Source organism: Lipotes vexillifer, unplaced genomic scaffold (assembly GCF_000442215.2).
Source record: "Lipotes vexillifer unplaced genomic scaffold, Lipotes_vexillifer_v1.1 scaffold258, whole genome shotgun sequence".
In the NCBI taxonomy this organism is placed as follows: domain Eukaryota; kingdom Metazoa; phylum Chordata; class Mammalia; order Artiodactyla; family Lipotidae; genus Lipotes; species Lipotes vexillifer.
In genome coordinates this window covers 365,011-380,064 of record NW_006793735.1, presented here as the reverse complement: position 1 = coordinate 380,064, position 15,054 = coordinate 365,011, and the positions used below count along the sequence as shown (strand labels likewise).

The 15,054-nt window shown below is 36.9% G+C and overlaps 1 pseudogene; it reads right to left on the bottom strand.

The window, feature by feature from the left end:
• Positions 1–2,614: 2,614 nt before the first annotated feature.
• Positions 2,615–3,218, bottom strand: LOC103078887 (28S ribosomal protein S10, mitochondrial pseudogene; annotated as a pseudogene).
• Positions 3,219–15,054: the final 11,836 nt, after the last annotated feature.

Below are 15,054 nucleotides of genomic sequence, written 5' to 3'. Positions count from 1 at the left end.
CAGTATATAATTGTTCCCTTTTCTCCACATCCTGACCAACATTTGTTAATTCTTTTCTTTTTGATAATAGCCATCCAAGAGATGTGAGGTGATATTTCGTTGTGGCTTTGATTTGCATTCTCCTGATGATTAGTGACATTGAGCACCTTTTCATATACTTATTGGCCATCTTTATGTATTTTTTTTTTTTGAAAAAATGTCTGCTTGGGTCCTTTGCTCATTTTAAAATTGGATTATTTATTTATTTTTGCTATTGAGTTGTATGAATTCTTTATATATTTTGGATAGTAACCCCTGATCAGACACATGGCTTATAAATATATTTTCCCATTCCATAGGTTGCCTTTTCAAATTATTGATTGTTTCCTTTGCTGTGCAGAAGCTCTTTAGTTTGATGTAGTCCCACTTGTTTATTTTTGCTTTTGTTGACTGTACTTTTGCTGTCTTACCTAAGAAATCATTGCCTAAATCAATGCCAGAGCATTTTCCATGTTTTCTTCTAGAAGTATCAATTTCAGGTCTTACATTTAAGTCTTCGATTCATTTTGAGTTAATTTTTCAAATTGTGTAAGATAGGGGTCCAGTTTCTTTCTTTTGCATTTGGATATCCAGTTTTCCCAACACCATTTATTGAAGAGACAATCCTTTTCCCATTGTGTACTCTTGGCACCCTTGTCAAAAATTAGTTTATCATACATATGGGTTTATGTCTGGGCTCTGTATTCTGTTCCACTGGTCTATGTATCTGTTTTTATTCTAATACCACATTGTTTTGATTGCTATTGCTTTGTAATATAACCTGAAATCAGGAAGTGTGATGTCTCCAGTTTTGCTCTTCTTTCTCAGGACTGCTTTGGCTAGTCAGGGTTTTTGTAGTTCCATATGAATTTTATGACAATTTTTTCTATGTCTGTGAAAAATGGCACCAAAATTTTGATAGAGGTATGTTGAATCTTTTTTGAAGAAGTCACTTTCATAGAAACGGAGAATAGAATATTGGTTTCCAGGGGCTGGGCATAGGAGAAAATGAGATGATGTAGGTCAAAGGTTATACATTTTCAGTTATAAGAATAAGTTCTGAGGTTCTAATGTACAGCATGATGACTATAGTTACTAATACAGTGCTGTACACTTAAAAATTGCTGAGAGTAGATCTTAAGCATTCTTACCACAAAAAAAAGAGTTAACTTTGTGAGGTGATGAATGCATCAATTATCTTTTTTTTGTGTGTGTGGGGGTCTATATTTATTTTTAAAGAATTATTTCTTTCAAAATGAAAATGAGTCACAATGGCTGCTTTGCTAGATACAGTTACTATTATACTGCTCTTGTTTTATTGACTAGTTCTTAATCCTGAGGCTTATACCTGGGATAAACAGGCTTTAGGCATTTGTGAATGACACAGTCGACAACTGAGCTGCAAACAGAATGAGGTCATGGGGCACAAGGCTGTAATTCTTTTCATGTTAATGACAGTAATGTAAGTCTGATACATGAGCAGTGTGCATTCAGAACACTCATACCTGATAGCAGGTCAGGAAAAGAGAACAGGGACTCCAGTTTAAGGATGGAAAACTGAGAAGTCATAACTACCGCAAAGATGTGAAGGAAATCACAAAAGACATGGGCCAGATTCTGCTGTAAAAAGGAAACATATCACTCCCTTGGGGTTGATACACCAACAACCTCAGCCCACTGTCATCTTGCCTCTTTCAGAGCTTTAACTACTATTTAATTTTATGGAAAAGTAGACATCCCCAAACAAAAAGAGTGCTATTCACCAAAAAAAAAGAGGTCTTATCAGCATGGAACTTAATAAGGAAAAGTATTTATTTGTGCCTTGCACAATTTTTGAAAGCTGTTATTGCTATTCAATTTTTGGTATTTACTATAGTGCTGGGTGCAAAGTCAACACAAGAAAAGCTTATTGAATAAATGAATTACAGGATGAATGAAACGATACAGTAATTTCTTGAGAGCTCATATTCCATTATAGTTACCCTTCTAGGCAGCCCTGAAAGGGTTTGGGCTACAGAAGAGTTCAGCGCATGCCACAAATGTGCTTGATCTGCTATAAAATATATCAATTTTCAAGAATGTAATGCTTACATGAGGTAAAACTTGGAGGTCACCACCCCCAAACTAGCATATGCCAGCCTGCACTAAGGTAAATATAAAAAACTTTAACTGCTCAGTGTTAAATTAACCAAAGTTTCCTTCTAGGTCCCTCAAAAGAAAGAAATGTGTGTGAGGAATATTTGAAACACTCACTTTTAGATGAATGAAATGAAACAAATCACAATCAGTACAAACTAATAATTGAACAACAGTGGAATAACAAAATATGAATTTGACTGTTTTGGTACAGAGTGGTCCAAATGGTTTGCTCACGTTTGTTAAAATCCGAACTGAAACAATGACATGTATAAAAGAATAGATAAAGTGGTTCCTGCACAATTGTCTGGTGTATCGTAAACTTCCAATCCCTGCTTTCTACTGATCAGGCCGTGTGGCCTCAGGAGAGCAGTCAGGGTGACTTGAAACTGCCTTCACTGGAGACTCCCTCCACTTGACATGCTCACTTCACATCCTAGCACAAGTGGTCACTGAGACTTTATGACTTGCTTTCTTCTTCTTCCTCTGGTATTGTTTCCCAGATTGGCTTCTTGATATGTTCTGGTAACTGTTCTAATTTTGTCTTTGTAACTTCCATGGCAACTCCTTCAGGTAAGTTTCACTGAATATATTCCAAGTAGACATCTGCTGTACTCCCAGTGAGAGGTTCTAACTCTAAACATCTGTAAAGGGTTCTCATTTCATACTGAACCCTGTGCTTCTTGAAAACATGCACTGATTTGAGAAGAGTAAATCGCTCTATTTTCCTTGGAGGTTCATGTACTTTAACAGAGATAACCAAGTTCTTTGGCAGCAAGTGCAACAAAATATTCATAACTGTCCAATACAGCCTTATCATGGCCTTTTACTAAAACTGATAGGCGCTTATATAACGTGTCTGGTTCATCAGAAACGGTTATCGTAGGCTTGGTCAAATCCTTGGGAACATCAATGTGTAGGTTTGAAAACTGTACCCACTTCATATTGGTGAGATGAAGGCCACCATTTTTGGCTGTACTGCTCCTAGAACTGCATACAGAAAAATTCCTCGAACCCTGCCAGAGACGCCGTCCCAGGGGCCCAAACGCTGCTCGTGCCGCCATCTTGCCATTCTGCATTAATTATCTTGATCTTGGTAATCATTCTACCATGTATATCAAATCATCATGTTTTACACTTTAAATACATACAATTATATTTTTTAATTATTCCTCAATAAAGTTAAAAAAGAAATAAGGACAAAGCTGGCAGCAAGTTGTATATCTGATAAGCAGTTATTGTTCAAAGTACTTAAAGAACTATATGACTCAGGAGAAAAAGAACAGTCAATTAAAAAATGGGCAGAGGAACTGAATAGACATCTTTTCAAAAAAGACATAAAAATGGCCAACTGGTATGTGAAAAGATGCTCAACTAGTCATTAGGGAAATACATATCGAAACCACGATAAGCTATCACCTCACACCTATTAGAATGGCTATTATCAAAAGACGAGTGATAACTAGCATTGGCAAAGATATGAAAAAAAGGTAACCCTTGTGCGTTATTGGTGGGAAAGTAAATTGGTGCAGCCACTATGAAAAACAGTGTGAATATTCCTCAAAAACTAAAAATAGAACTACTGTGTGATCCAGCAATACCACTTCTGGGGATAAAGCCAAAGGAAATGAAAACAGGATACTGAGGCAATAACTGCTCTTCCATGTCCATTGCAGCATTATTCACAATAGCCAAGATATGGAACATACACACACACACACACACACACACATATAGGATGGAATGTTTTTCAGTCATGAGAAAGAAGGAAATTCTGCCATTCACAACATGGATGAAACTTAAGGGCGTTATGGTAAGTGAAATAAGTCAGACAAAGAAGGACAAATACTGCATGTATCACTTATATTTGCAGTCTAAAAAAGCTCAATTCATAGAAATGGAAAAGAGAATTGTGGTTATCAGGGGATGGGGGAAATGGGGAGATACCGGTGAAAGAGTACAAACTTTCAGTGATAAGATAAATAAGTTCTGGAAATCTAATGTACAACATGGTCATATAGTTAACAATACTATATTATGTTCTTACAAGTTGCTAAGAGAGTAGATCTTAAATGTTCTCACCACACACAAACAAGGTAATTATGTGATGTGATGGAGGTGTTAGCTAACACTATGGTGGTAATCATTTTGCAGTATATAAGTGTATCTAATCAAAACACTGTATTCCTTAAACGTACACAATATTATATGTCAATTATATCTCAATACAACTAGAAAAAAAATCTCATTTATTTCTCTTTAATCATTTGAAAAATGAGATTAATAAGTCTCACTTCACAGGACTGTTATAAGAATTAGAGGTAATGCATGTAAAAAAAACTAATACTTAATGGGATTTCAGAATTGACAGCTCATTCTTATGACTGACATGTACAATCACCTGATAAAGTAGGCAGGGCAGTTATCCTCATTTCCATTTTCATTCTTCAGTAGCAACTGAAGCTCAGGAAAGATGAAAATGGAAAATCCAATCACTAGTAGGTAGTGATTTAGGCTTGAATTTAAGCCTTTTGATTGCCAGCCCAACTTTTTTTCTTCTCTCTGTTCTGTCTCCTTTCTTCCTCCCTGCACATGGAAGCAGGGAACTGGCCTGAAGATGAATGTGTTGGAAGATGAAGAGTCTAGTGTTTCTGCCTGTGTGCTCCTGTATATCTATACACTTGAACCAAGGAAGTGGGTAAATATGGTCTAAAAGACCCCTCGCACTCTTTGCCTAGCTTACCTTTGGCACTTCTTCCTGAAGGGCTTAAAGTGTAGGCAATATCTATATTCCTATTGATACACATGCTTTCCCTCAAATACACCAGGCATTTGCATTGTCTATTGCCTCTATTCCCTTTGTTAGCTTCTTCTGAACTATACTTCCCCATTGCATTCCTGGCCTTGTAAACAAAACAGAAACCTGGCCCCAAAACCAAAACCAAACCAAACAAAACATCCTACAAAGCAAAAGCCATGAGCCCAAACCAAAGATCACTTCTTCACAGTAGCTTCTCCTTACCCTTCCCAAAGAGAAAAGATTACCTCCTCATCTGTGTCCTTTTTGCATCTGTACTTACATTATCCTCACATTCTGGAATGGGTTTCTTTTGCATGTTTGTATCACTTTTTTGCCTGAAAGCTCTTTAAGAAGGGGAGCATGTGCATGCCACTTTTGTAGTCAGTGTCTAGCATGTTGTCCTGTAGTACACTGTACTTGCTCCACAAATGCAGGCTGACATAAATTCAATTGAATTTGTTCTTCTAAGAGAAGGTAAATAGTGAAAGAAATGTAACTTGTCTATGTATAGAATAGAGACGCCAATAAAAGTGTTTAGCATAAGACTGGCTACTGTGGAGTTGTGATGTTGCTGCTGTATATTTGTTTGCAAATGGTATAATAATATGTAGATAAATTCATACATCTATTAAAACACAAATAATATAGCAAGGCAGAGAACACAGATGTTGCTGCTTGGAATTTTCTTAGCATTCTGGGCTTTGCTAAAAAAATAAGAGCTATATTAAGAGTGCTAAATTGAAATTGCCAGACTATCCAGTTATTGGGGGAACATGGTAAGATGTAAAGTTATGCAAATGAACACAGGAAATTGACCAGACTTAAAGAGTGAACAAAACAGAATAAAAGCAAACTTGCTGCCCCAAAATGCCATCAAGGTCCTTGCTTTGCTATCCTGGGGAATTTTTTTGTCCGTGCAAGATACCCTGGGACCAAGTAAGAGATAATTCATTTCAAAATGAGATGGCCTATTTTTGGAGTACTGCCCTGAATTTTCCCTTTTGCCTATAATAATCTATTGTCCTGGATACCAAAAATAGTGTGTGGCAGGGATTATTTAAAGCTCTTCAGCAGAAGGCAGTTATCCAGCCTGCTAAACTTCTCAGAACAAAAGAAGTAAGGCAGTTATCCAGCCGGCTGAACTTCTCAGAACAAAAGAAGTAAGTTTCAGTTAAAGGACCTTTGAAATGGTCTGTGGAGCCATGGAGCCATGTATGCTGGTACCATCAGTACTTTTGTTTTCCTTTATTTTATTTTCTCAGAGTTGGAGAAAGCCCCAAAGACCAGATAGGGTAGAAATTTGACATGATAAAAATTAATTGGAGGGCTTCCCCGGTGGCGCAGTGGTTCAGAGTCCGCCTGCCGATGCAGGGGAACACAGGTTCGTGCTCTGGTCCGGGAAGATCCCACATGCCGCGGAGCGGCTGGACCCGTGAGCCATGGCCACTGAGCCTGTGTGTCCGGAGCCTGTGCTCCGCAACGGGAGAGGCCACAACAGTGAGAGGCCCGCGTACCGAAAAAAAAAATTAATTGGTAGGCTTTAGTTGGGAAAATCTACCTCAAAAACAAATTAAAAAAATGTAAGGAAACATTTTAGAACTGTGATGTTTATTTAAGTTGGATGATGCTGGGGCACCAGGAGGGGCCACTGCTTTTTGCATAAATATCTTTAAACAAGAGTCCCAATCCTTCTGGGCTACATGACTTCTTCACCAAGGGGCTCAAGAAGCTATAATGCTCGTCAACTATTTGAAGGATGTTTTTGTTTCCTAACACTGCTGTAAAAGAATACCAAAACCGTAGCTATAGTAAACCTTTAAAACCATAACCCTTTAAATCAGCACAAATTTATACTATTAAAATTCTGGATTTCATAAGTCTGAGATATGATTCACTGGGCTAAAGCCAAAATGTTGGCAGAGTAAAGTCCTTTTAGAAGCTCTGGAGAGAGGATCCATTACTTTGCCTTTTCCAGCTCCTAGTAGCCACCTTTCTCCCTGGATGGTGGTCCCTTCCCTCGTCTTCAAAGCACATCACTCCAGTCTCTGTGTTCATCATCAGTTTGCCTTCTCCTCTGTAGGCAAATATCCCTCTGTCTCTCCCTTATAAGAACATTTGTAATTACACTTAAGTCCACTTAAAGAAACCAGGATAGTCTACCCATCTCAATATTATTAATCAGATCTGCAAAGTCACTTTTGCCATATAAGGTAACATTCACAACTTCTGAGGATTAGGATGTGGATACCTTTTGGCAGGGGGTAGGGAGCATTATTCAGTCTAGCACAAAGGGCTATCAAGTAGAAGAGGAATTAACCTCATTCTGTGTGACACTGAACATAACCAGCCATGGCAAGACACATTTTTGAAATTTGAAAGGAAGTATTTTGGATTTATTAGAACTTTCCAAAAGTGGAGAGAACTCCCTTGGGTGTATGACAAGATGTTAAACTGGAATTACAACTATGGCACCACAGTATAACACTTAGGACATTCCAAAGAGAAGTGCTGGACAGAAACACAGATTTCCAAAGAAGATGATGCCACAAGAAGACTATCAGGGGTCAAGAGATTGGAGATGGGGAAGGATTTTCAAAGAGATTTCTTTAGAGGGAGCTTGTCTCTTCTCTCTTTCTCACAGGGAATGTGGCAAGGGTGCTCTCTCCTTTATGTCCAGCCTAGAGAGAGTGGGCTTCAAAAAGACCACTTTAAAAGAGAGGAGGCTTGGACTAGTGTGTGACCAGCAAGAGACTTTGGCCATCAGTCTCAGTGGGTAGTGCAAAAAGAAACATGCTCTGTAATGGAAAAAATTGCCCTTTCTCCAATGGTGAGCCGAAGGTGCACGAGGCCCAGAGAACATATGTGAAAACTTTAGTAAAGTCCTGCTTAATACGATTTCTACTGAAAAATGGAGTCCAGTGGAGGATTTGGATAGGGAGGACCACAGGAAAATCAGAAGCTGAGGAGGGAGGCAGAGCAACAAGCCAAAGGGTGAGACTTCTGGTATCCTGGGAGTCACCTCACAGGGGCTCAGCAGGAGAGCCTCTGAAGAATCTGTCAACTCCATATACTCAGGAACTATTGGTTTTAGTCATCAGCCAGAATCATGGACTGTGGAGCCAACTTAAGGCTGCACTTATGACTCCAACTTTTGTGAGGTCTTAAACTTACAGATATTGAGAGGCTCTCTTTAAGAAAAAGATAAAGCATCACAAGTACATCACAATCACAAAATTAGCTAAAAGGCCATGGAAGAGGCCTTTGCAAATGAAGAGCTCTAAAGTTTGATTTCAGTGGCTTTATGGTAAGTTCATAAAGTTAAGAATTTTCTGCTGCTTTTCCCCCTTCTCCCTTCTTATACTCCAATGCCAGAAGGGTCTGAGAACAAGATTAGCTAGGCAAGCCAAGAAGAAAGGGGCAGATCACCCACTAAGGGTTGGAAGAGATTTGTGTCTTTGGATGAATACTAAAGTGCTGAAAAGCATATTGAATTGAATATTTAATTACAGAATTGAGAATGTACATTTGTGATTTAAAAAGACTGCAGCACTGTGCATTAGCCATGAGTGACCAGAAACCATGAGTTCTGCCTATTTCTATTTAGAGGCTGGAATAAACTTCTCCCACCAAGTATCTATTAAAGTGACAACGGAAAGTAAAAATTTGTGTTTTGATTATATTCCATGAACTGTGCTTATTCGATATACAGGTTATAGGCATTGGTGAGTTCAACATCACTAGTATGCACAAACAGTGATAACTTGTCAGGGACGTTGTAGACGAGCTTGAGGCCTCTCGAGTGAGTTAAACTAAGTGGTCTTTAAGGTCACTCTAGTTCTGATGATTTCTGGTTCTTCTATGCTTCTCAACCACTGATAACAGAGCCTTTCCTCAGAAAAGTTTTGACAGGGAAGATGAGAAGCCAGAGAAAAGGCAGAAGATGGTGTTAGGTTGATTATGTATGTTTATGTATATATATATGATTATACATAAGTGAAATGAATGACTGTGGTGACAAGGGACAGGAAGGAGGAATTAGGATTTAATTGTTATTATAAGGTAGTGAAGTATCATAGTGTTATTTGAAAATGAACTTGGATTAGTTGTATATTACAAACTCCAGGGCAACTACTAAAAGGAAAAAAAGAAGTATAACTGATATATTAAGAAAGCAGAGAAAATGAAATAACAAAATTCTCAATTAAAACCACAAATGGCAGAAAAAGAGAGGAAGATAAACACAGGAATAAAGAATAAGAGCAAAAAATAGAAAGTTGTAACAAATATAGTAAATATCAATCTATATCAATAGTGACTTTGAACATAAATGGTCTAAGTACACCAAGTAAAAGACAGAGATTGCCAAAGTGGATGCAACAGTCAAGTATATATTGTTTACAAGAAACTTGCTTTAAATATAAAGACACGTGTAAATTAAAAGTAAATGAATGGAGAAAGATATACCATGCTAACACTAATCAGAAGAAAGCAGGAATAGCTATATTAATTTCAGACAGAGCAGACTTCAGACCAAGAATAGTTACCAGTAATAAAGAGGGGCATTACATAATGATAAAGGGGTTCTTCAGGAAGACATAACAATCCTGAAAGTGTATATGCCTAACAAAGGAGCATCAAAATATGTGAGGCAAAAACTAATAAAACTGCAAAAATAAATAGATGAACCACCATCATGGTTGGAGACTCAACACCCCTTTATCAGAAATGCACAGATCTGGCAGGCAGAATATCAATAAGAACATAGTTTAACTCAACAACATTGTCAATGACCTAGATATCATTGACATTTATGGATTCTTTTATTCAACAACTGCAGAATACACATTCTTCTCAAGCTCACATGGAACATTCATCAAGATAGACTGCATTCTGAAACACACTGTAACAAATTGAAAAGACTAGGAATCACATAATACCTGTTCTCAGACCTTGATGGAATTATACTAAAAATCGATATCAGAAAGATAGCTGGAAACTCCCAAAATAATTGAAGGCTAGACAACATACTTCTAAGTAAAACATGGGCAAAGAAGAAATCTCAAGAGGGATTTTTAAATATTTTGAACTAAATGAAAACAAAAATACAACTTATCAAAATTTGTGGGATGCAGTGAAAGAAGTGCTTAGAGGAAAATAACAAAATAGCATTAAATGCATATACTAGAAAAGAGGAAAGATCTAAAATTAATAATTTAAGTGTCTACATTAGGAAACTAGAAAAAGAAGAACAAATTAAATCCAAAATGATCAGAAGAAAAAAATACTAAAAATTAGGGCAGAAATCAATGAAATTGAAAATAGAAAGTCTGTAGAGAAAATCAATGAAGCCAAAAGCTGGTTCTTTGAAAAGATCAATAAAATCGATAACCTTCTAGTCAGGTTGACCAAGCAGAAATGCGAAAGGATACAAATTACTAACATCAGAAATGAAAGAGAAAACATCACTACAGATCCCATGGACATTAAAATAATAATCAAAGAATTCTATGAACTCTATGCTCACAAATTTGATAACCTAGATGAAAGGGAGCAATTCCTTGAAAGACACAATCTACCAAAAGTCACACAAAAAGAAATAGATGATATAAATAGACCAATATCTATTAAAGAAATTGAATCAGTAATTAATAACCTTCCAAAACAGAAAGCACCAGATGGTTCACTGGTGAATCCTACCAAATATTTAACGAGGAAAACATGCCAATTCTCTACAGTCTCTTTCAGAAGACAGAAACAGAGGTAATACTTCCTAATTCATTCTGTGAGGCCAGCATTATCCTAATACCAAAACTAGACAAAGATATTAGAAGAAAACTACAAGCCAATGTCTCTCATGAATATAGACCAAAATACTCAACAAAATATTAGCAAATCAAATCCAACAATGCATAAAAAGAATTATATACCACCAGCAAGTGGAATTTATTTGAGGTATGTAACCCTGGTTCAATATTCTAAAATCAATTTATGTAACATATCGCACCAAGAGCCTAAAAATAAAAATCATATGATCATATCAATAGATGCAGAAAAAGCATCTGACAAAATCCACCAGCCATTCACTATAAATGCTCTCAGTAAACTAGGAATAGAGGAGAACTTCCTCAACTTGGTAAAGAATATCTACAAAAAACCGACAGCTAACATCAGATTCAATGGTGAGAAACTTGAAGCTTTTCCACTAGGATCAAGAACTAAGCAATGATGTCCTGTCTCACCACTTCTTTTTAACATTGTACTGGATATCCTAGTTAATGCAATAGGACAAGAAAAGGAAATAAAAGCTATCCAGATAGGGAAGGAAGAAATAAAACTGTCTTCGTTCACAGGTGACATGATTGTTTATACAGAGAATCTGAAAGAATTGACAAAAAACAAAAACAAAAACTCCTGGAACTAATAAGTGATTATAGCAAGGTTGCAAGACACAAGATTAATATACAAAAGTGAATAACTCTCCTATATGCCTGTAATAAATAAATGGAGTTTTAAATTAAAAACAAATATCATTTACATTAGCACCCCCCAAAAATAAATACTTGGGTATAAATCTAAATCTCTCTCTCTCTCTTTCTCTCTCTCTCTCTCTCTCTCTCTCTCTCTATATATATATATATATATATATATATATATGTATATATATATATGTGTATATATATATATATATAAATGATCTATATGAAGAAAACTATAAAACTCTGATGAAAGAAATCAAAGAACTAAATAAATTGAGAGATATTTTGTTTATGTACAGGAAGACTAAATATCGTCAGCATATCAGTTCTTCCCAACTTGGTCTATAGATTCCACACAATCCCAATCAAAATTTCAGCAAGTTATTTTGTGGATATTGACAAACTGATTCTAAAGTTTATATAGGAAGGCAAAAGACCCAGAATGGTCAACACAATATTGAAGGAGAAGAACAAAGTACTGGAGTACTGACACTACCTGATTTTAAGACTTACTATAAAGCTACAGTAATCAAGACAGTGTGGTACTGGTGAAATAATAGAAAAATAGATCAATGGAACAGACTAGTGAACTTAGAAATAGACCACATAGATACAGCCAACTGATCTCTGACAAAGGAGCAAAGGCAATTCATGGAGCAAAGATACTCCTTTCAACAAATGGTGCTGGAACCATGGCCATCCACATGCAAAAAATTAAATCTAGACACAAACCTTACACCCCTCAAAATTAACTCAAAATGGATCATAGAAATAAACTTAAAACTCAAAACTACAAAACTCCTAGAAGATAACATATGAGAAAATCAAGATGACCTGGGGTTTGGTGATGACTTTTTTAGACACAACACCAAAGGCATAATTTATGAAAGAATTGATAAGCTGGACTTCATTAAAATTAAAAAAGTTCTGCTCTGCCAAAGACATTGTCAAGAGAATAAAAAGACAAGCCACAGACTGAGAGAAAATACTTGCAAAAGACACATCTGATAAAGGACTATTATCTAAAATATATAAAGAATCCTTAAGACTTGATAAACAATAAGAAAACAAACAACCTGATAAAAAAATGAGACAGGGCTTCCCTGGTGGCGCAGTGGTTGAGAGTCCACCTGCCGATGCAGGGGACACAGGTTCGTGCCCCGGTCCGGGAAAATGCCACATGCTGCGAAGCGGCTGGGCCCGTGAGCCATGGCCGCTGAGCCTGCGCGTCCAGAGCCTGTGCTCCGCAACGGGAGAGGCCACAACAGTGAGAGGCCCGCGTACCGCAAAAAAAAAAAAAAAAAAAAAAAGAAGAGACAAAGACCTTAACAGACACCTTACCAAGGAAGATATACAGATGGCAAATAAGAATATGAAAAGATGCTCCATATGATACGTCATCGGGGAAATGTAAATTAAAATAATAATGAGATACCACTACACACCTATTAAGTGACCCAAATCCAGAACACTGATAAATAGCAAATGCTGGCAGGGAGGTGAAGCAACAGGAACTCTCATTCATTGCTAGTGAAAATGCAAAATGGTTCAGTCACTTGGGAAGACAGTTTGGCAGCTTTTTACAAAACTAAATATACTCTTACCATATGATTCATCAATTGTGTTCCTCGGTATTCACACAAAGGAAGTGAAAACATGTCCACACAAAAACCTGTACATGGATATCTATAGCAGCTTTCTTCATGACTGCCAAAACTTGGAAGCAACCAAGAAGTCCCTCAGGTGGTGAATGGATAAATAAACTGTGGTATAGAAGACAATGAAATATTATTCAGTCCAAACAGAAATGAGCTATCAAGCCATGAAAAGATATGGATGAACCTTAAATGCATATATATATATATATATATATATATATATATATATTTTTTGTTGAGTATATTTCTAAAATTTAAAGTGCTAGGTCTTGGAGTGTATATGTGCTCAACTTTAGTATATATTGCCAAAGAGTTTTCTGAAGTGTTTCTACCAATATAGGCTCTCATCTCTTGTGTGTGGATGTATATATATATATATTTTTTTGTGGTATGCGTGCCTCTCACTGTTGTGGCCTCTCTCGTTGCGGAGCACAGGCTCTGGACGCGCAGGCTCAGCAGCCATGGCTCATGGGCCCAGCTGCTCTGCGGCACGTGGGATCTTCCCGGACCGGGGCATGAACTCATGTCCCCTGCATCGGCAGGCGGACTCTCAACCACTGCGCCACCAGGGAAGCCCCTAAATGCATAGTATTAAGTGAAAGAAGCCAGTCTAAGAAGACTGCATACTGTATGATTCCAATATGACATCTAGACAAGGCAAAAGTATGGGGATGGTAAAAAAGATCAGTGGTTGCCAGAGTTTGGGCCAGGAGGAGGGATGAATAGACACAGCACAGAATAGGTTTACAGCAGTGAAATACTCTGTATGGTACTATAATGGTAGATATGTGTCATTATACATTTGTCCCATTCCAAGGAATATACAACACCAAAGTGAACTCTGATGCAACCTATGGACTGTGGTGATCATGAAGTGTCAATCAATGTAGGTTCATCAGTTGTAATAAATGTACCACTCTGGTGGGATATATTAATAATAGGGAAGCTATGCATGTGTGGAAATCTCTGTATCTATCATCTACTTAATTTTGCTGTGAAACTAGAACTGCTTCAAAAAATAAAGTCTATTAAGAAAATAATTTAAAAAATACTACTGTCCACACCCAAACATTTGCATGCCTTTGTGGGGGCCCCTGTTCAAAATGTATGTGGAAGAATAAGTTTATAGCTGAAACTCATTTTTAAAGTTGGTTTATCTCCAAATGTATGAGTGTTTTATTACTGTTATTATAAATGCCCTTTAATGCAGGCCTTCTCATTCATTAGCTTAGAGAGTTCCAAAGTTAAATGAAAAACAACAGTTTCTTAACAAGCTTACAGACTTTAAAGCCCTTAGAGTGGATGGAAGAAATGAGTGTTGTAAAGCTTTATAGATATTGATAGGATTGCTTTATTCTGAAATGATGACATAAATAAGCCTCTTCAAAGGCTTCACTGAGTCTATCATAGAAATTGCCATGTAAATTTTGGGAACTTGATAAGCTTTGGAACTTGGGCATAAATAATATATTCCCCAGCAAAACTTGAGCCATTACTTTTACTGGCATGTTCACAAATTTCTAAAGCTTCACAATGGCAATTTCCAAAAAGGCAACCCTTAAGCTAACAATTTTTTGTGTGTGCATATTATTTTCTGTTTTGAATTGAGGAAATAAATTTTCTCTTAAGAAAGTAGGAAAGTTGATGTTCAGTGTTTACCGTATGCCTAGAACTTTAACTCATTTTATCCTGACAACAAATCAGTAAGGTCAGTATTGTTATCTCTTTTAGATATAAGGAAACTAAGAGGCACTGAGAATAACAGTAGCTAAGGCTTATATAACAATATGTATCAGGCAATGTTTCAAATACTTTTTGCACATATGGGTGGATTTAGTTCCTCAAAACAACTTTATAAAGGTAGGAACCATTATTATGTCTTTTTTGCAGATGAGAAAACTGAAGCACAGAGAGATCAGTGACTTGCTCAAGGTAAGTGATAGAAGCCAGGATGGAGGTGCAGGTA